This window comes from Arachis ipaensis, chromosome B05 (genome assembly GCF_000816755.2).
Source record: "Arachis ipaensis cultivar K30076 chromosome B05, Araip1.1, whole genome shotgun sequence".
Lineage (NCBI taxonomy): Eukaryota > Viridiplantae > Streptophyta > Magnoliopsida > Fabales > Fabaceae > Arachis > Arachis ipaensis.
In genome coordinates, this window is record NC_029789.2 from 82,341,622 (window position 1) to 82,364,833 (window position 23,212).

Genomic DNA, 23,212 nt, shown 5'->3' on the forward strand with positions numbered 1-23,212 from the left:
TGGTAATGGCTCCAAAGCTTGGTGCTTTGATCTTAATTCATAATTGTCACAACTTCGATACAACTAACCAGCAAGTGCACTGGGTCGTCCAAGTAATACCTTACGTGAGTAAGGGTCGAATCCCACGGAGATTGTTGGTATGAAGCAAGCTATGGTCACCTTGTAAATCTCAGTCAGGCGGATTTAAACATGATACTTGATTAGATTAACATAAACAATAAAAGGGATAGAGATACTTATGTAGATTCATTGGCAGGAATTTCAGATAAGCGAATGGAGATGCTTTTCGTTCCTCTGAACCTCTGCTTTCCTGCTATCTTCATTCAATCAGTCTTACTCCTTTCCATGGCTGGCTTTATGTGATACATCACCACTGTCAATGGCTACTTTCGGTCATCTCTCGGGAAAATGATCCAATGCCCTGTCACGGCACGGCTATTCATCTGTCGGTTCTCGATCATGCTGGAATAGGATTTACTATCCTTTTGCGTCTGTCCCTAACGCCCTGCAATCGCGAGTTCGGAGCTCGTCACAGTCATTCAATCATTGAATCCTACTCGGAATACCACAGACAAGGTTTAGACCTTCCGGATTCTCTTGAATGCCGCCATCATTCTAGCTTACGCCACGAAGATTCTGGTTAGGAGATCTAAGAGATACTCATTCTAGCTTATTTCATGTAGAACAGAAGTGTTTGTCAGGCACGCGTTCATGAGGGAGAAGGATGATGAGCGTCACACATAATCATCACCTTCATCACGTTCTTGGGTGCGAATGGATATCTTAGAAGAGAAATAAGAAGAATTGAATAGAAAACAGTAGTACTTTGCATTAATCTTTGAGGAACAGCAGAGCTCCATACCTTAATCTATGGAGTGTAGAGACTCTACCGTTGAAAATACATAAGTGAAGGTCCAGGCATGGCCGAGATGGCCAGCCCCCAAAACGTGCTCAAAGGATCATAAGGTAATCCAAAGATGGTCAAAAAAAGACGTCTCATACAATAGTAAGAGGTCCTATTTATAATAAACTAGTCACTAGGGTTTACATGAGTAAGTAATTGATGCATAAATCCACTTCCGGGGCCCACTTGGTGTGTGGTTGGGCTGAGCTTGAGTGTAGCACGTGCAGAGGCCATTTGTGGAGTTGAACGCCAGTTTCTGTGCCAGTTTGGGCGTTCAACTCTGGTTTTGGATCCTTTTCTGGCGCTGGACGCCAGATTTGGGCAGAAGGCTGGCGTTGAACGCCAGTTTACATCGTCTATTCTTGGCAAAAGTATGGACTATTATATATTGCTGGAAAGCCCTGGATGTCTACTTTCCAACGCAATTGGAAGCGCGCCATTTCGAGTTCTGTAGCTCCAGAAAATCCACTTTGAGTGCAGGGAGGTCAGAATCCAACAGCATCAGCAGTCCTTCTTCAACCTCTGAATCTGATTTTTGCTCAAGTCCCTCAATTTCAGCCAGAAAATACCTGAAATCACAGAAAAACACACAAACTCATAGTAAAGTCCAGAAATGTGAATTTAACATAAAAACTTATGAAAACATCCCTAAAAGTAACTAGATCCTACTAAAAACATACTAAAAACAATGCCAAAAAGCGTATAAATTATCCGCTCATCAATGGTCAATCTCCACATGCTCCAGTGAGAGTATCTTGTTGATGGTGTAGTAATCATCAGTTTGTGGATTTGTTGCCAACTGCTGGTATATCAATCTCACTCTGTCCCCTTTTGAGAATCCTTCAGTTAGTATCTTTTTGTTCTTCTACCCTTTTGGACCTCTTTTCTTACTCCTCTTTCCTTTCTTCACTTGTCCCTTTTCTTTTGTAGCATGTTTTATGTCAGGGACTTCCTTCTCAATAATCATTTTTTCAGCCCCTTCCTGTCTTTTCTCTTCAACCTTTACATGTTCCTTCCCCTCTTTTTCTTCTCTACTCTTCATCTCTTGCTTTGCATTGAGTTGATGAACTCTTCATTGGGTTTATCCTTCCACTATAAGTATTCTTCTTCAATTATCATGTAGCTTTTCTCCTTAACAGTATGATGTGCTTCTTGGAAGACATTCAAAGTGATTTTCTCATCATTTACCCTCAGAGTTAATTCTCCTTGTTCCACATCAACAATGGCCCTTGTTGTTGCCAGGAACGGTCTTCCTAATATCAGAGAGTCATTTTCCTCTTCTCCTAAATCCATAATTATAAAATCTGTAGGAAAGATGAATTTTCCCACTCTAACCAAGAGATTCTCAATCACTCATTTGGGAAATACCAATGATTTGTCCACGAGCTCTAGTGACATCTGTGTGGGCTTTACCTCCTCTATGCATAGCTCTTTCATCATAGAATAAGGTAGTAGATTGATGCTGGCTCCTAAGTCACACAATGCCCTTTTTATAGTCATACTACCAATGGTGCAAGGTAAAAAGAAGCACTGCACTGCATTCTTGTGTCAGAAGCACTGCCCTTTTAGGGTCTTGGAGTTTTGGAGGGAGCCCTTTTTAGATTACTGCACTGCATTCTTGTGTTAGAAGCACTGTTACCTTCTCCTGCCTGCTTGTCTTTTTGTTAATGAGCTCCTTCAAGAACTTTGCATATAGAGGCATCTGCTCTAATGCTTCAGCAAGTGGGATTTTAATCTCCAGCTTCTTAAAGACCTCAAGGAACTTGGAGAATTGTTGATCCTTTAGTTCTTTTTGTAGTCTTTAAAGATATGGCAGAGGAGATGTGTAAGCCTTCACAACCTTCTTCTATTCTAGTGATGATTTCTCCATGACTTGTTTCCCTTTTCTTGAGTCTTGTGGTTGCTCATCTTTCTCTTTAGACTTCTCTTGTTCTTGCTTGTTAAGTACAGCTTCTTCCTTGTTGCTGGCCTCATCTTTCTCAGCTGGCCTCTTGTCATGCTCCATAGGCTTCTTGTTGACTTCTTTATCATTCACCAAGGTTCTTCCACTCCTTAATTGAATAGCTTTGCATTCTTCTTTGGGATTCAGAATGGTATCACTTGGGAGTGAACTTGTTGGTCTCTCAATCACTGCTTGCTTGGACAGTTGCCCAATCTGTCTTTCTAAGTTTCTCATTGAGGCTTCATGATTTTTGCTGGTCATCTCCTGATGCTTCATCATTTTTTCCAACAGTATCTCTAGGTTTGAGATTCTTTGAGCATCTTATGGTATTTGTGGCTGGTTGTGGGATGTTGAAGGTGGATGATAGTTGTTTTGATTAGTTGCTAGGTTATTGGGTGGATAATAGCTTGAATTGGGGTAGTTGTTTTGGGGTTTTCTATATGGGTTGTGGTTAGTGTTTTGCTGGTTGTGGTTTGTGTTTCTTGAGTTATTCTGGTTTGAATTCTTCTGCCAAGGTTGCTGGCTGTGGTTGTCTCCCCACCTTAGATTTGAATGATTCTTCCAAGAGGGGTTGTATGTGTCTCCATGGAATTTATTCTGGCTAGATCCTTGGTTGTGCATGTAGTTCACTTGTTCCTACTGCTGATCTTCACAACTTTCCTCATTTTGTCCCCACCTAGTTGGTGGTTGGCTTGTGACATTCACTGATGCAACTTGTAAACTATCAATCCTCTTAGCCATTTGCTCAAATTGTTGCTGGATTTGCTGATGCATCACCTTGTTTTGAGCTAGAATAGTGTCCACACCTTCCAACTCCAGTACACCCTTATCTCCCATTCATTGAACATTTCAGGGGGACATTTTCTAATCAAGGCCTTGTATCTCTCCCATGCCTCATAGAGGGATTCTCCATCCATCTGTGTGAAAGTTTGCCCCTATGTCTTCAATCTAATAATCCTTTGAGGTGGGTAGAACTTGGCTAGGAATTTGCTCACTAGATCCTCCCAGCTAGTGATGCTTTGTTGTGGAAAAGCTTCAAGCCACTAAGCAACCTTGTCCCTCAATGAAAATGGGAACAGCAACAATTTGTATATGTCTGGATGCACACCATTGGATTTCACTGTGTCACAAATCCTCAAAAAATTTGATAAGTGCTGGTTTGGATCTTCTAGTGGACTTCCTCTATATGAGCAATTGTTCTATACCAAAGTGATGAGTTGGGGCTTCAATTCAAAGTTGTTTGCATTGACATTTGGGATAAGGATGCTACTCCCGCAATGCCTTGGATTAGCAAACATATATGAAGCCAAAACTCTCCTCTGGGGCTGACCATTATTGTTGGCCACTCCTACTATTGGATTTGTTGAATTTTCCTCTATTTCCTGGTTCTCTTCCTCTGATTCCTCTTCTCCAACAATTCCCTTCCCTCTTGCTTCTCTTCTTAGTCTTCTAAGAGTTCTCTCGTCTTGGTCACAAAAGGTAGGGATCTCTCTCCTTGCCTCTGACATACAACAGCAAGAAAAACAAACACAGAACCAGAAAACAAAAATAATTCACTCTACTGATAGAGTGAAGTTAGTGTTAGCTTAAGCAAAAACTCAAATAGTTAATATGCTTAGTAAAAATAATAAAAAAAAAGAAAAAGTGCTTAATCTAGACCACCACCTTACTTAATCATTGTCAATCTAGATCAATCCCCGGCAATGGTGCTAAAAACTTGATGGGTGGAAATCAGATTCCACACCAAAACTCACCGGCAAGTGTACCGGGTCGCATCAAGTAGTAAAACTCACTTAGAGTGAGGTCGATCCCACAGCGATTGATGGATTGAGCAATTTTAGTTAGGTGATGAATTTAGTTAAGAAAATAGTTGATAATTTGAGTGAATTGTGATTAACAGAAGCTAAATTACAAGTAAATAAAAGGGAGAGGGGAAATTGACAGAAAAGTAAAGTGCCGAAGAGTAAATTGCATGAAACGTAAAGTGCAAGAAAGTAAGAGAGCTGAAACTTAAAGTGCAAGAAATATAAATGACTGAAACTAAATTGCTGAGAAACTTAAATTGCTTGAAGATTAAAAGGGATTTGGGTTTAGAATTGCTGGGATTTAGAATTCAACAGAAAAATGTAAAGTGCAATCAATCAGAGAAGTAGAGATGAAGTGAAGTTGCAGAAGATCTAAACAGAAATGAAAAATTGCTTGAAGAAGCAAAACAGAAAGGAAACTTAGCTCAATTATGAAATCTAAAAGAAAAATTGAAGATCTAAGAGGAGAAATGAGATTAGAACACAGATCTAGATCTCAATTACACCTTTGATCAAATAGAAAATATATTCCAGAAGAAAATGAAATTGAAAAACAGCAGAGAAGATTAAAACCCAATTCTTAGATCAATTGAGAGGAATAGTGGAAGATGATTCTCAAAATTTGAATCAATGGAGCTCTTCAATCTCAATTCAAGATCCCAAAACAGAAAAGCAAATGTTGCAGAAGAAGAAAAATGAAAACAGTGAATGAAATTAGATCCAATTCCTTAATTCTCAGAATTATGCTGAAGAAGAACACAGATGAATCTCAGATCAAAAATTGAAATAGAATTTCTTCAATCTCAATCCAAAATTCAAAACAGAAAAATAAAAGTTGCCACAGCAAGAACAATCAGTAAAAAAACTCAGATCTCAATCCCAATTCCCAAAATCAAAATGAAAGCTAAAGTGAAAACTAAAATTGAGCTAAAAGGTAAAATATAAAAGTGAGCAAAAAGGTTTAAAGGTGCTTTACAAATCAAATTAACTCCTATTTATACACTTTCTATTTTTGATTTTCAGAATTTGGAGTGGGCTTTTCAACTTGTGAAGAAGTGGATCCAAATTGGCTTTTGATTGAAATGGACTCAGGAACCACCTCCAGTGGAGCGCTCGGTTAAGTCAAATAACGTAGCGCTCCCTTGCCTTGTTCCTGGGCTCGTGCCAAGCTTCATTCATAGTGCTAAGTTAACTAATGCAACGTAATGCCCCTTTATGCTTGATTTGGTCTCCAATTCGAGCCCTGGCCATTTTATTTTGGCCAATTTCCTTGCACTAATAGCGCTCAGTGAGGTGCACATAACGTAGCGCTTCTTGCCTTGGAATGAGGCTCCCTCTTCGAACCTTGGTGAAGCCACCTTGGCCAATTTCCTTGCCAAGCCTTGTAGCGCTTCTCTTGGTCCCCATTTCGAACATTACTGCTCCCTTTGGTGTGTGTCGCGCCTTGATTTCTTTTTGGTTGGGCCACTAAAACATTAACAAAGTTAACGTAGCACCCTTGCTTTCTTTGGTTCCTTGTAGCGCTCAATTGGGTAAACCAACGTAGCACCCTTGCCTTTCTTTTGGGTGTTTCTTGGTGCTTAATTGCTAGCGTTCAAAGAGTGAATGCTCCGCTCAATTAGTGAGAGCTATGCTTGGCCTTGTTCCTTGATTGAGTTGAGCGCTACGCTTTTATGGCCATGGGTCATGCTTTTCAATGCGTGGCCTATGGTCTAAAGCGTGCTCTAGGGTTCCTTTGTCCTTTTTTTTCATCATTTTTTCACCTACAAGTAAACAAAACAACCAATCAAAGCATCACCAAATTCACAAGATTTCTAAATCATTGAGAAACCAACTAATTCTAGCTTAAATCTCATGATTTTGTGGCAAATAATTGATGGTTGATTGAATTGACATAAGCATGCAATTCCACTCCAAATCACTTACTTATAATGCAAGAAAGTGCATAAAACCTAATGAAACAAGTGACAAATGCTTGAAAAGCTAGCATAAGATGACTTGTCATCAACTCTATGCTCTTGACTTGGATCTTCTTCTTCACACACTTGCTCTCCTCTACGTGCATTGAGCCTATTTTGCTTTATGTTTCCATTCTCTTGCTCATTACTCATGACTTGCTTCCTTATTGCATATTGCAAGATTATTGATATTTCTTCCATTGCATGCTCTATTGTGTTGGAGTTAGATTAGGCGCATAATTGCCTTGTGCTCACTAGCTACCTTGCATATGCTATCTTGTGTGCTTGTTGATGCTTGAGTTATCCTTCTCATGCCTTATTGCATGCTTTACTCACTCTTGCATCCCATGCTAAGTGTTATGCCCCCATGCTTTTATTATTATCTTGATCTCATGTTACAACTGCCATTCCTCAAGACACATTATTCCTTTTGGGCATTACCTTTTTCACATGCATGTTATTTTCAAAGTGTTGATTATTTGGATTTTCATGTTTTCCCTCTCCCTTCTTTTTTCAGGATGGCCCCCCGAAAAGGTAAGGAGAAGGCATCAAAGAAACCGGACACGAAAAGGGCACACCAAAAATCAATCTCCAAGGCGCACCCTACACTAGGAGCAAAGCCCCTTTCCAAGAAGGAGAAGACAATTGTTTATATTGATGAACGAGAGAAGGGCAATCCGGCAAAGAACCCCACAAGGTTCCCCAACCACTTTTGATAGCTAATGTTCCCTACCATGGTTGAGAGAAACTATCATTCTGAGCATCTACACACTCCGCCGGACCACATTGCTCCGTATGTGCTACCTCGGATTAAGCAGCGAGGATGGGGGTTTCTATTGCAAAGACCACAAGAGACCAACCTCTCGTGGGTGGTGGAATTTTACTCCAATTTCCACTCCCTGTCTCTTCAGTTGGTTTACGTGCGCCGAAAGCAAGTCTAAATTTTAGAGGAGGCTATTCAGCGAGTGCTCAATGTTTCATCAGTACCGGAGGATATGGATGGTTACCAAGAGGTCCTATGGTAGCGAAATGAGTATCAGTTAGAGTTGGACTCGATTCTTCCGGTCATTGCCCAACCCGAGGCATTATGGACCCAAGGGCGACTAAGGATGCGGCCCAAGTGCATTGATGCACGCTTCCTTACTATGAAAGCTCAAGCATGGGCCCAGATCTTATCTCACTACGTGCTTCCTAACACCCATAAGTCATCCATCACGGCGGACCTAGCCTTCCTTGTTTGGTGTATACTCACGGAGAGGCCAGTCAACCTCCCTCTCCTCATCCGGTAAGCGATGGGTCGAGTCTATGGCAAGGGTAATCTACCATTTCCCGCCTTAGTATCCGATTTGGTCACCACTGCTGGTGTTCCTTGCGACGCTAAGGACATGAAGGCTACAATTCTGGCAAAGGGCGATACCGTCCTGAGCAAAAAATATCTTCAGCCTCCCATGGACACCACGAGCCTTGACATCGCCCCTCCTCGCACCATTCCTACCACTTCATCCGCACCACCAAAGTCAACCCATCAATTTCTTGTAAAGCTCCATGAGAAGATAGATCGAAATGAACAGAAAAATAAATGCCGATTTGCTTGCATGAAGAAGCTTTGGAGTTGTGTCAACCTGCCTATGGAAGAGCCGGTCATTTCCACATCCGATTCGGACAACAGTGAAGCAAGCACTCAAGGCACGGATGATAGAAGCGACGACTCGAACCCCCCTTTGCGTATCACCAATGGCACAGAGGACCGTGCAAACTCTTAAGTGTGGGGAGGTCGGTTACCAACTTCCATAGGTACCCCCTTTTTCTTTTCGACATCCATGATTTTGATTTTTCTTCCTTTAGTTAGAATAGATTGCATGGTTAGCTTTTGTATTTGAACACTCTTTGCATATTAGGACTACTTGGTTAGTTAGGATGATAACTTCTTTTCCAAGAAATCATCTATAGGGCACTCTACGAATATAAAATTTTTTTGTGTTAATCTTGCTTGAAGAATGTATTTTGGAACAAGGTTTTTGAGCTAAGAACACAAACTCGTGAGTTTTGAACCTAATTGTGTGGTTACATCTTATAACCACTTATCTTCCTTCTTGTGTACATTGTTCTCTTTCTCTGATTGTGATCTTTGATTTGTTTGATTCTTTATGTCCACTATTCCTTGTATGAATGCATATATAAGATTGAGGCCATCATTTCATTTAACTCACTTACACAAATATCCTACCTTTCATCAACCATTGTTAGCCAACTTTGAGCTTATGAGAAACCCACTTTGTTCTTTAATTTAGCACATTACAAGCCTCAAAGCGAAAAATAATAAATGTCCTTTATTTGGATCTTTGATTAGCTTAGGCTAGTGAGTGTGTATATCATTCAAGTGTGGGGAAACTTGGGACATCGGTTGGTGATGAATGGATTTTTGACGGTTTAGAATTCTCAAATGAAATCTCGTTGCAATATAGTTTCTAAACCAACACCAATCCTTTCAAAGCCTTGGAAAGGTTTGGTGGTCAAGGATCTCTATCCTTATCACTAACCACAATATGATAATTGTAAGGATCAATCCCACTAAGTCATCTTCTAACAGGTAAGGGAAAGTCAAATGAGCTATATCAATCCAAGTCCATAGGTCCTAGCTATTCACTAATTGAATTAATGAGGGCTAGAGTCAATGGCTACCAACTATCAATCACTTGGACATTAGCAACTCAAGAATTCCTAAGTTACCTCCCCAAGCCAAGAGTGTAAAATTCTACTCTAACATCCTCTCAAGCATTTTGGCAAACACTTGAAAGGTATAAAAGGAAAGCATAGTAAATTGACAACAAGAATGAAATCTACAACAATTTATTGCAAAGAATTAACAACAACAATCAAAAAGAATATTATTGACATGGATTACCTCAAATTAAATTGAAAGAAAATAAAAGGAATAAGAGTAGAGATCAACAACAGAGTATAGAAATAAAATGGAAGAAATTACAACAAAAGAATAGAAGAATAAGATGTAACAACAAAGAATTGTAAAGTAGAACTAGATGAAAGCATGAATTAAAACCTAGATCTAAGATTATTGACCTAAACCTAATCCTAATTCTAGAGAGAAGTGAGAGCTTCTCTCTCTAAAACTAACTAAAACTAATCCTAATGATTCCTAATGATCCAAGATGTGAATGATGCCTCTCCCCTTCAATCCTTGGTCATTTTAAGTGTTTTGGCGCCAAAGTTGGTTTAGATTGGGCCCCACAGCCTCTGAGAATTTGCTGGGCACGTTTTCACTAAAAAATCACGTTCCAGCACCGACGCGTACGCATACAGCACGCGTGTGCATCCGTTGAAGTTTTGCGATCCACGCGTGCGCGTACATTGCGCGTGCGCGTGGGTGGTGCATCTCAAATCTTTGGCTTTTCCTTGTGTTCTCCACTTTGCATGCCTTCCTCTGCACTTCTTTGATCCATTCCTAGCCTTTTCAACCTGAAATCACTTAACAAACAAATCAAGGCATTTAGTGGAATCAAAGGTGAATTAAAATCATCAAATTAAAGGCCTAAAAGCATGTTTTCACACTTAAGCACAAATTAAGGGAGAATCACAGAATCGTGCTATTTCATTGAATAAATATGAGAAAAGGTTGATAAAATACTCTTAATTCACACAAGATAAACCCTAAAAACGGGGTTTATCAACCTCCCCACGCTTAAACCATAGCATGTCCTCATGCTATACCAAGAGAGAAGAAAAGGGTATAACATTTTTTCAATGGAACTAAACTACATGCAACCTATCTAAATACAACTACCAATTATGAATGCAAATGCTTGATCAAAACAAATCAAAATAGGAATCAAATCCAACCCACAATTGTATTGAATTATCAAAAAGATTTACAAACTTGCATGAATAAGAATGATTATGGTGAAAACATGTAATTGAGCAATCGAACCCTCACCGGATGTATATCTGCTCTAGTCACTCAAGTGTTTAGGGGTTAATTCACTCAATTCTCCTCTATTTCATGTTTTCCAAGATTTGGTCTTCATCTAACAATCAACAATTATTCAATGCGTGCATACAATTATCATGAGGACTTTCTCAAAGGTTGTAATGGGTCTAGGGTCAAGGTATGGTCATATATGGTTAAGTGGACTAGAGTTTAAATCTTTGATACGCCTAGACTTTCCCACCTAACCTATGATAACCTATACAATTAAGTTCTAACTTAACTACCCATCATTCACTTTTTTCACATACTCATGTATTCCTTTTCATTTCACAACACTTATGCATTGATCCTTATTGAACTTCACTTTGGGGCATTTTGTCCCCTTTTTATTTCTTTCTTTTCTTCTTTTGTTTCTTTCTTTTCTATATAATTTTTTCTTTTCTTTTCCATATATTGTTTTTTTCTTTCTCTTTTGTTTTTCTCATTTTTCTTTCTTTCAAACTATATACAAGAACATCAATGCACAAGGTTTAACATTTGATTAATACACAAGTATGCACCCAATTCCCAAATATAAAAATACAAAGCACCCTTTTGTCCCAACCAATGTTCCCAAATCTCCCCAAACTTGTATAATGAAAACTCTCACTAGCCTAAGCCAATCAAAGATCCAAACAAAGGACTTTTATTATTTTTCGCTTTAGGCTTGTAATGTGCTAAAATAAAGAATAATTGGGTTAAGCATAGGCTCAAAATTGGCTAACAATAGAAGGTAAAAAGGTAGGCTATTTGGGTAAGTGAGCTAATGAAACATTGGCCTCAATCATATAAGTGCATGAATACAAGGAATAATGGACATATAGAATTAAACAAATCAAGAATTACAGTCATAGAAAGAGAACAATTGCACATAAGAAGGAAGATAAGTGGTTATAAGATGTAACCACATCATTGGCTCAAATATCACATGCTTGTGTTCTTAGCTAAAAACATGCTTCACAAAATAGATATGATTCAAGCAAGTTCCACAAAAGTTTTCTCAATCAATTGGGGTGGTGCCCTATAGATAAGTTCTTTGGAAAATTTTATTGTTTGACTAAGCTTATCCTAAATGCGATGTTATGATTTACAAATTTTAAAATTTCCTTAGTTTATCCCTTCTTTTTCAATAACACCAAATTTCTTATATAAAAAGGGTAAGCTTTGGGTTTCAACAATCCAAAATGTTTTTCTACTCACAACCAAAAAGCTAAAACAACTACATATATATATACTATCAACTACAAATGCAAATCCAACTAAAAAATCTAAGAAGCATGTCTAAACTATGGAGCAAAAAGCAACAAACTAAAATAAAAGTACCAAAATAACAAATATATACAATAATTCCAAAAGTGCAGTAAAAATAAAGTGAAAAGTACTAAAGATAACACAAAAGAAGTGATAAATGTCCGAACTCATTACCCAAAATGGCAACTTCACCGACGGCGACGACGGTGACCTCCTCGCACTTAGAATAGAGCATCGTCCTCGATGCTACTGCTCGGGTTCGGAATGAGGGTCAACAGTCGTATCTGGCTGCTGGGGCTGAGGCTGAGGCTCCTCGGAGGGCTGCTACACCTCCGGGGTAGCCTGTGTCTGTGGCGGTGCCTCCGGCTGAGCCTGCTCTGCCTCATACTCCTCCTCCTCTGACGAAGAAGAGTCGGTAATAGGGGGAAACTCGATGCCCAGTGCTACAAACATCTGATCCACTCTGTCGAGATGTCACATGATGCGACGCTCACTGCGCTCCATGAAGCGGAACAGACGCTGTACTAACAGATAGGTCGGCTGGGGTGCTGGTGGTGGTGCTGTCGGTGCTGCTGGTTGATAAACCCCAATTTTGTGGTTTATCTTGTGCTTAATTTGGGGAATTTTATCAACTTTTCTGGCATTTATTCAATAAAAAAGCATGGTTTTGTAATTCTCCCTAAATTTGTGCTTAAGTGTGAAAACATATTTTTTAGGCCTTAAAATAGCTAAATTTAATTAACTTTAATTCCATTCGATGCCTTGATATGTTTGTTAAGTGATTTCAGGTTTAGAAGGCAAAGATTTGATTGAAGGAATGACGGAAAAGCATGTAAAGTGGGAGAACTCATGAAGAAATGAAGGAATTGCAAAGCTGTCAATCCTGACCTCTTCGGACTAAAACGACCATAACATGAGCTACAGAGGTCCAAATAAGGCAGTTCCAATTGCGTTGGAAAGCTAACATCCCGGCCTTCAAAATGATATAAAATTTGCCATAGTTGCCTTGCAGTTAGGCAACGCGCATGCGTCCTCCACACGCACGCATTGCAGGACCATCGTGGACCATTTTGGGCAAAAGGTGGCCAGCGATTTCTGAAGCATTTTGGGCCCAATCCAACTCATTTCTGATGTTATAGAATCCAAAGATTGAAGGGGGATGAACCAAGTAGCCATAGTTTATTTTTCATCATGTTTAGGGTAGAATTCTAGAGAGAGAAGCTCTCTCCCCTCTCTAGATTTAGGATAGAAATTAGGGTGAAGTTAGGTTAATCTCTCTCAAATTTATCTTTCAATTCTTATTTTAATTTCAATTCTCTTTATATTTTAGTGTTCTGTTGTCTTAATCTTCTTAGTTTCTCTTGTTAATTTCTTGTTTTGCTCTCTTTTATGTTTATGAACAATTGTTGGATCTCAATTTCTTCTCATGCAATTTTATATTTCTATGTATTTTGATGTTTACTTCACTTGTTATTGTTGATTCCTTGCTTTTTTTTTGTTAGTTATAGCTTTTGTTAATTCTTGCATTTTGTGATGTTTACTTTTATTCCACTCTAGGTGTTTGATGAAATGTTTTCTCTAGTTTTTGAGTAGTTTTCTTACTCTTGGTCTAGGCTAAGGGAATTGAGTGACCTTGAGTCATTGGGTCTCATTGAATTCGTGATTTGAGAACCCTTAGTGGTCAATTTGATAACCATTGACTCTAGCCTACTACTAAGTTAATTAGTAGCTAGGTTAGGACTTATGGATTGATGTTGATCAAGTCATTTGACGTACTTCAAGCCTAGGAGTATATATTACGTACTTAAGGCTTTTGGAAGTAGACTTAATCAGCTTGGTTCCTCATAATTGTCAATATATGGTTTGTAGACAAGGATGGTAATCTCAATTACCTATGTCTAGCCAAGAGTTCTTTTCCTTATTTTATTAATTCTTATTACTTACTTTCTTGCTATTTACTTTTCTTGCCAATTACAAATCAAACCCCTTTGTTCTTCATAGCCAATAATTGAGCAATTCATTGCAATTCCTTGTGAGACGACCCGAGGTTTAAATACTTTGATTAATTCATATTGGAGTTTGTACTTGTGACAACCAATATTTTTGCATGTGAGGATTCTTTCTTGGTTTAGAACTATACTTGCAACGAGCTTCCATTTGTAAAATTCTAAACCGTACAAGAAACTGAACATCAAGATGGCGCCGTTGCCGGGGAATTGCAATGGTGTTATATTATTGGCTATTGTGAATATTGTGAATATGTTTGCCTTTTGCTTATTTGTTAGTTTTCATTAGCTTTTGGACTTTGTTGCGTATTTTTGTTAGCTTTTGTTTTTATTTGCTATTATGAATTCTCACCCCTTTGGCTATGAGTTTGGCTCAAATTATGTTGTAGGGAATGGAAACTACAATGGTAACATGCATCAAGGATGGAACAATCAAAGATGGGAGGAGCCTAAAGGGATTGATCAACCTTCTTGGCAATCACAACCTCCGGTTTCTTATAGGTATAATTCCAATCCTAATACATATCAATCTAATGGATGTGGTGACCCTTATTGTGATTGTCAACAACCACCACCACATGCCTATGAACCACCCCCTCAACATGGTTTTGAACCATCATACTCATAAGGCTCATACCACCAAGCACCTCCTTATGACTCTAATCCTTATCCACCATACCAACCATCTTATGAGCTATATGAACCATACATAGAACCATAACAATTCTAACATAACTACTCTTAAGAACCACCTCCATATACACCATCTCCATACCCTTACCAATATGAACCACCTTCCAACTACAACGCATTTCCCTCAAACAATGAACTCTCTCTTCCACCACCACCCCCCAAAGAAGCCCTCATGCTAGAACTAAGAGATCTTGACTCTCATATTCAAAGGCAACAAGAGGAGACGGAAAAGGAGTTCAAGAAGATAGAAGCCAAGATTGCCACCGTGGCGGAAGTCGTTCGCAACATGGTCTCCTCCCGCCTAAGCTTGTACGATCAAGGCACTTCCATTGTTGAATGTGGAGAAGCAATCAAGGAGCATAGTAAGGGAGTCAGTTTAGAGCTTCAAGGTGTAGAAGAGGAGTGGAAGCAAGAATTGGCACAAGGGGAGGAAGTTGATGAAATTGGGACAGAAGAAGTGATTGAAGACCTAGGAGATGTTAGAAGTCTATGGGGATGTGGAGTCATAGAGCTCTCTTCCAAGAAGCTTGACATTGATGTTGAGGAGGGTGTACAACCTCTAAGACATATCATGGTTGATGACTTTGAAGAGGTTGACCAAGAAATGGATTCAATCATTGAGGAATTCTTATGTACAATTGAATCCTCCCTCATTGGGCTTGTGATGAGCGGATATTTTACACGCTTTTTGGGGTTAATTTCATATAGTTTTTAGTATGTTTTAGTTAGTTTTTAGTTTATTTTCATTAGTTTCTAGGCAAAATTCATATTTCTGGACTTTACTATGAGTTCGTGTGTTTTTCTGTAATTTCAGGTATTTTCTGGCTGAAATTGAGGGAGCTGAGCAAAAATCTGATTCAGGCAGAAAAAGGACTGCTGATGCTGTTGGATCCTGACCTATCTGCACTCGGAATGGTATTTCTGGAGCTACAGGAGTCCAATTGACGCGCTTCCAATTGCGTTGGAAAGTAGACATCCAGGGATTTCCAGCAATATTTAATAGTCCATACTTTGCTCAAGGATAGACGACGTAAACTGGCATTCAACCCCAGTTCCATGTTGCAGTCTGGCGTCCAGCGCCAGAAACATGTTACAAGTTGGAGTTCAACGCCAGAAATAGGCTACAGCCTGGCGTTGAACGCCCAAAACAGCCCAGGCATGTGAGAAGCTTTAGTCTCAGCCCCAGCACACACCAAGTGGGCCCCAGAAGTGGATTTCTGCACTATCTATCATAGTTTACTCATTTTCTGTAAACCTAGGTTACTAGTTTAGTATTTAAACAACTTTTAGAGATTTATTTTATATCTCATGACATTTTAGATCAGAACTTTGTACTCTTTGACGGCATGAGTCTCTAAACTCCATTGTTGGGGGTGAGGAGCTCTGCTGTGTCTCGATGAATTAATGCAAGTATTTCTATTTTCCATTCAAACATGCGTGTTCCTATCTAAGATATCCATTCGCACTTCAATATGAATGTGATGAAAGTGACATTCATCATCATTCCCCCACGAATGCGTGCCTGACAACCACTTCCATTCCATCGTAGAATGAATGAATATCTCTTGGATCTCTTAATCAGAATCTTCGTGGTATAAGCTAGATTGATGGCAGCATTCAAGAGAATCCAGAAAGTCTAAACCTTGTCTGTGGTATTCCGAGTAGGATTCAGGGATTGAATGACTGTGACGAGCTTCAAACTCGCGAGTACTGGGCGTAGTGACAGACGCAAAAGGATAGTAAATCCTATTCCGGTACGATTGAGAACCTGTAGATGATTAGCCGTGCGGTGACAGCGCACCTGGACCCTTTTCACTGAAAGGAAGGATGGTAGCCATTGACAACGTGATCCACCAACACACAGCTCGCCATAGGAGGACTTGCGTGCATGAATCAGAAAACAGAGGAAAGCAGAATTTCAGAAGACAAGGCATCTCCAAAACTCTAACATATTCTCCATCATTGCACAATAAGTATTTATATTTATGCCCTCTCACTTGTTACAATTGAACTTGAAAAACACTGTTGTTGGCATCCTGACTAAGAATAATAAGATAACCATAGCTTGCTTGAAACCAACAATCTCCATGGGATTCGACCCTTACTCACTTGAGGTATTACTTGGACGACCCAGTGCACTTGCTGGTTAGTTGTGCAAAGTTGTAAGAGAGTAATGTGAACATTGACATTACAATTTCGTGCACCAGCTTGACATGGAGATTAAAGAAGGAGATACTTCACCTCCCATACCCTTGGTAAGCGATGAAGAAGAAATTGAATTGGAAGAAATCTACCAAGAGGAAGGGGTTAAATGTGAAGAAACTTGCCTAGAGGTGGAAGTTGACAAGGAAGAACACAAGGGAGTATAGCTTACAAGATTGTTGGAAACACCTCTCCCCAAGCCATCACCATCTATTCTTTCATTCAAGTGGGTAAATCTCTCATCTCTGTGCTTTATTATCCCACTTGAATATGGTTTGCTTGAGACGGTGATGATCGGACTTTTGTGTGGTTTAGAATTCACAAATGAATTCTCGTTGCAATATAGTTTCTAAACCAACAATAGTCCTTTCATACAAAAATTTGTTTGTCACAGGTAACAAACCCCTAAAATCTATAAACCGAAGTATTGAACCTCGGGTCGTTCTCCCTTGGAATTGCAATGAAATGTCTTGCTATTGGTTGTGAGTTATATTTGGGGTTTTTGAGATTTTAGACAAGAAATGTAAATGGCAATGAAAGTAAACTAATAACTATGAAAGCTCTTGGTAAGGTTATGAGAATTAGAAGTCCTATCCTAGCTATCGTCCTCAATTGTGACCATAAATTGTTCATTGCTACCACTTAGTTAACCTCTATAATAGAGGAAAGTCAACTAGGTGAATTAACTTGATTCCACAAGTCCTAGCCAACTCCCAAGGAAAAGACTAGCTTTAGTGGTATCCAAATCAATTAGCAACTTCTAATTATCGATCAACAAAGGAATTAGATAACTCAAGCGTCACTAATTACTACACCTAGGCCAAGAGGAGTAAAAATCTATACTAAAATCCAACCAAGCATTTCATCGAACACTTGTGAGGCACAAAAGAAAAGTATAGTAAATTGATAACAAGAATAGAATCTAGCAACAATTGAATGTAGGAAATTGACAACAACAATCAAAGAAAATAAGATATACATGAATCACCTCAAATTACATTAAAAGAAAATAGAATGAACAAGAATAGATCTACAAACAAAATAGAGGAAAGCAATAACAACAATGGAAGAATGATGAATGTAACAACAAGGAATTAAGAAGAGAATTAGAAGAGATCATGAATTAAAACCTAGATCTAAGAACTAAACCTAATCCTAATCCTAATTCTAGAGAGAAGTGAGAGCTTCTCTCTCTAAAACTAAACTAAAACTAGCCTAAAACTACCATAACTAATGATCAAAAGTATGTAAAGTATGTCAGTTCCCCTTTAATCCTTTGCTTAAATAGCATTAGAAATGAGTTGGATTGGGTCCACAAGGCTTTAGAATTCGCTCGCCACGGATTTGCATTTGATGAATCACATGGAAATAGGCGCGTACACGTACCGGTGCATGTGCGCACCCCTATCCGCAATGCAACTATGGAAAATCTTATAATATTTTGAAGCCCCGAATGTTAGCTTTCCAATACAACTGGAACTGCATCATTTGGACCTCTGTAGCTCAAGTTGTGGTCAATTAAGTGCGAAGAGGTCGGCTTGACAGCTTTTGCGATTCCTTCATTTCTTTATGAGTTCTCCATTTTTTTCATGCTTTTCCTTCATTCCCTTGATCCAATCTTTGCCTCCTAAACCTGAAATCACTTAACAAACATATCAAGGCATCTAATGGAATCAAAGGTAAATCAAGATTAAACAATTATGGGCCTGAAAAAACATGTTTTCACACTTGAGCACAAATTAGGAGACAATCATGAAACTATGCTATTTCATTGAATAAATGTGGGTAAAAGGTCATAAAATCCCCTAAATTAAGCACAAGATAAACCCTACAAATGGGGTTTATCAACCTCCCCACACTTAAACCAAGCATGTCCTCGTGCTTAAACTAAGGAAGAACAAAGGGTATCAACATTTATTCAATGTAAACTAATCTAAATGCAAACTACCTATATGCAACTATCTACATGAATGCAATTACTTGGTCAAAATAAATCAATTTCCAAGAATACATATATGCACAAGGGCTAAGGGTATTAATAACCATGCCAAACCACAATTGAATTGAGCTATTAAATATTTTTACAAACTTGCATGAGGAGTGATGATTATAGGTGAAAACATGTAATTGAGCATCAAACCCTCACAGGATGTGTTTGCACTCTATTCGCTCAATTTTTTAGGGTCAATTCTCTCAATTCTCCTCTATTTCATGCTTTCTAAGATTTATTTTTCTTCTAACAATCAACATTTATTCAATGCATGCATACAAGTATCATGATGTCTTTTCGTAGGTTGTAATGGGGCTAGGTCAAGGTAAGGATGCATATTTGGTCAAGTGAGCTTGAAATTTGAATCTTTGATAAGCTTAAACTTTCCACTTAACCTATGACATCTTATACAATTAAGGTCTAACCTAACTACCCATTTTTCACTTTTTCACATACTCATGCCTTTTCTTTTCATTTCACAACTCATATGCATTGATTTTATTGAGCTTTGCTTTGCTTTGGGACATTTTTGTCCCCTTTTTATTTCTTTTCTTTTATTTTTATCATCATTTTTTCTTTCTTTATCCAAGAACATCAATGCATAAGGCTTTACATTCATTACACATGAGCATGTACCCAATTCCCAATATTTACAACAAAAATTACAAAACTACCCTTTTACTCTCCCAATGTCCCAAATTTTCCCACACTTGAATGTTACACACACACACACTAGCCTAAGCTAATCAAAGATCTAAATAAAGGACATTTATTTTTTTTCGCTTTAAGGCTTGTAATGTGCTAAAATTAAGAACAAGTGGGTTAATCGTAGGCTCAAAGTTGCTAACAATGGATGATAAAAGGTAAGGCTTTTTGGGTAAGTGAGCTAAATAAAATGATGGCCTCAATCAAATAAATGCATGAATACACAAAATAATAAACATAAAGATTCAAACAAATCAAAGATTACAATCATAGAAATAGAATAATACACACAAGAAGGAAAAATAAGTGGTTATAAGATGTAACCACACCATTAGGCTCAAATCTCACAAGCTTGTGTTCTTAGCCCAAAAACCATGTTCCACAATATATATAATTCAAGCAAGTTTAATGAAAAGTTTTCATTCAAATCAATTGGTGCCCTATAGATATAAATCTTGAAAAATTGCATTATTTTGACTAAGCTTATTATGTATATATATGCAAAAATAAGAAAATGAAACTAAAAATCCTAAAAACCTAAAAAAAATGAAATGCAAAAGTGCTGGGATTCGAAGCTTGTCACCCAAAATCGCCGACCGGTCGGACGACCTCCCCACACTTAAAAGTTGCACCGTCCTCGGTGCATTCGAAGATGAGCAAGGGGTACGGCGACTTTCCGAGTTGCTACCTTCAGCTGGTAGATCAACCATTTGCTGCGTGTTCTTTCTTCCGCTTCCATTTTTGCTTGTGGTGCATTAATCATGAAAAATAAAAATATAACACCAAAATCACTAGAATTGAGTGAGTGAATTAGTGTTACATTAATGGAAAATAGGTGTGTGAATTCTAAATTGCACACGGATTAGAACACTGGTGCACGAAATCGTGATCGTTCATTCCTTGGTAACGGTGCTAAAAACTTAATACGCACGTTCATAATCTTAATTCTTTCTCACAACTTCGCACAATTAACCAGCAAGTGCACTGGGTCATCCAAGTAATAAACCTTACGTGAGTAAGGGTCAATCCCACATAGATTGTCGGCTTGAAGCAAGCTATGGTCACCTTGTAAATCTCAGTCAGGCGAATTCAAATGGTTATAGAGTTTTAATAATTAAAAGGTAAATAAAACGTAAAATAAAGATAGAGATATGATGAGCGGATATTTTATACGCTTTTTGGGGATAATTTCATATAGTTTAGAGTGTGTTTTAGTTAGTTTTTAGTCTATTTCTAGTAGTTTTTAGGAAAAATTCATATTTCTGGACTTTACTATGAGTTGTGTGTTTTTCTGTAATTTCAGGTATTTTTCTGGCTGAAATTGAAGGAGCTGAGCAAAAATCTGATTCAGGCTGAAAAAGGACTGCTGATGCTGTTGGATTCTGACCTCCCTGCACTCAAAGTGGATTTTCTGGAGCTACAGAACTCAAAATGGCGTGCTTTCAATTGCGTTGGAAAGTAGACATCTAGGGCTTTCCTGCAATATATAATAGTCCATACTTTGAACAAGAATTGACGACGTAAACTGGCGTTCAACGCCAGCGAATCCTGGAACGGACAGTAAATACCCGTAGAAAGGATTGGGCAAGGAGCTTGGATGATGCTCTGTGGGCTTACAGAACAGCATTCAAGACACCTATAGGGACCTCTCCATACCAACTCGTGTATGGTAAGGCATGCCACTTGCCCGTGGAACTGGAACATAAGGCCTATTGGGCAACCAGATTCCTAAACTTAGATGCCAAAATAGCAGGAGAAAAACGATTGCTCCAGCTAAATGAGCTCGAAAATGCCAAGCTTTATAAAGAAAAATCAAAAAAATGGCATGGCAGAAAGCTGTCATCTAGAATCTTTGAACCAGGACAGAAGGTCCTGTTGTTTAACTCTAGACTCAGGCTATTCCCCGGGAAACTGAAATTCCGGTGGAGGGGACCATACGTGATTACAAGTGTGTCACCATATGGTTATGTGGAGCTTCAAGATATTGATTCTGATAAGAAGTTCATTGTCAATGGACAGAGAATCAAGCATTATCTTGAAGGCAACACTGAGCAAGAATGCTCAAGGCTGAAGCTAGATTAAAAGCTCAGCAAGGTCCAGCTAAAGACAATAAAGAAGCGCTTGCTGGGAGGCAACCCAGCCATGGGGCAACAATCCTCCAAGCATTTTGCCCTATTTCTATCTTTATATTTTATATATAGTTCATTGACAACAAGGTAAATAATCATTTACAGAAGACCTCGGCACACAAAACAGAGTAAAAGAGCTCAATGGCAAGAAAACGCCAGTAAAGGGGCATTTTGGGCGTTCAGCGCCCAAATTGGGCATCCACTGGGCGGTGAACGCCAGTAATGGCAGCATTTGGGCGTTCAGCACCAGGAATGGCCACCCACTGGGCGTTGAACGCCAGTAATGGCAGCAACTGGGCGCTGAACGCCCAGGAGATCAGCATTTGGGCGCTGAACGCCCAAAACAGGCAGTGTTTGGGCGTTCAAATGCTAGGAGGACAGGGAGGAGCCATTTCCAGTGATTCCACACGAATTTCCAATTTAATTTTAAAATTTGAATGCTTCAATGCATGATTTTTACATGAATATATCAAGAACCCTGATTTCTAAAATCCTTAATTTTTAAAAAAAATCCAATTTTCCAAATTCAATCCAACTCTTTTCAAAATCTCTTCTCTCTGCAAGGACGCTGGAGTCAAGATGGGAATAACTGAATATATCCTAATTGAAAGGCCAATCACCAAAGCATCAATGGAGAGACAACAAGCACAGGAGGATCCTATAAAGAAAAGAGCACAGGAATTCCTTCCAGAGATTCCTCAAGCAGAATATTGGGAACATCTTGAGACGTTTGTCACCAAGATACAGGAAGCTATGGAGCAAATAATAAAACAACAGAAGGAACACAGTCAAATGCTAACCCATATTCTTAAAGAACAAGAGGAACAGGGACGTGACTTAAGGGAACTGAAGCGCCAAAAATCTTCTGTGATACCAAGCCTCCCAAGGATCAGAGGAACCCCCATACCCCCAGATAAAGGTTGTTAATTTCCAATTTCTGCCTTAACTCTGTGACAGTGTCCTTATAAAAAGTTTACCTTAGACGTCATATAGTAGTAATTAGTATCTATTTTGATTTAATCTCCAATTAAGCTATAGTTTATTTTTCTCATCATCAGCAAACATGAATAAAATAGTAGATCTTTTGAATAAGAAGCAATAAAATTTCGAGTTTAAATAAAATAAATTCTAATTGGTTAAATGTGGTGGCAATGCTTTCTGTCTTCTGAATGAATGCTTGAACAGTGCATATGTCTTTTGAATTTGTTGTTTAAGACTGTTAAATATGTTGGCTCTTGAAAGAATGATGAAGGTGTCAAGTGAAAACTTGAGACTGAAGAATCTCCGCTTTCCTACTGCTGTCATCCAATCCTTCATACTCCTTTCCATGGCAAGCTGTATGTTGGGCATCACCGTTGTCAATGGCTACATCCCGTCCTCTCAGTGAAAATGGTCCAAAATACGCTGTCACCTCACGGCTAATCATCTGTCGGTTCTGATCATGCTGGAATAGAATTCAGTAATCCTTTTGCGTTTATCACTACGCCCAGCACTCGCGAGTTTGAAGCTGGTCACAGCCATCCCTTCCCAGATCCTACTCGGAATACCATAGACAAGGTTTAGACTTTCCAGATCTCAAGAATGGCCGCCAATAATTCTAGCCTATACCACGAAGACTCTGATTGTAGATCAGGAGGCTAAG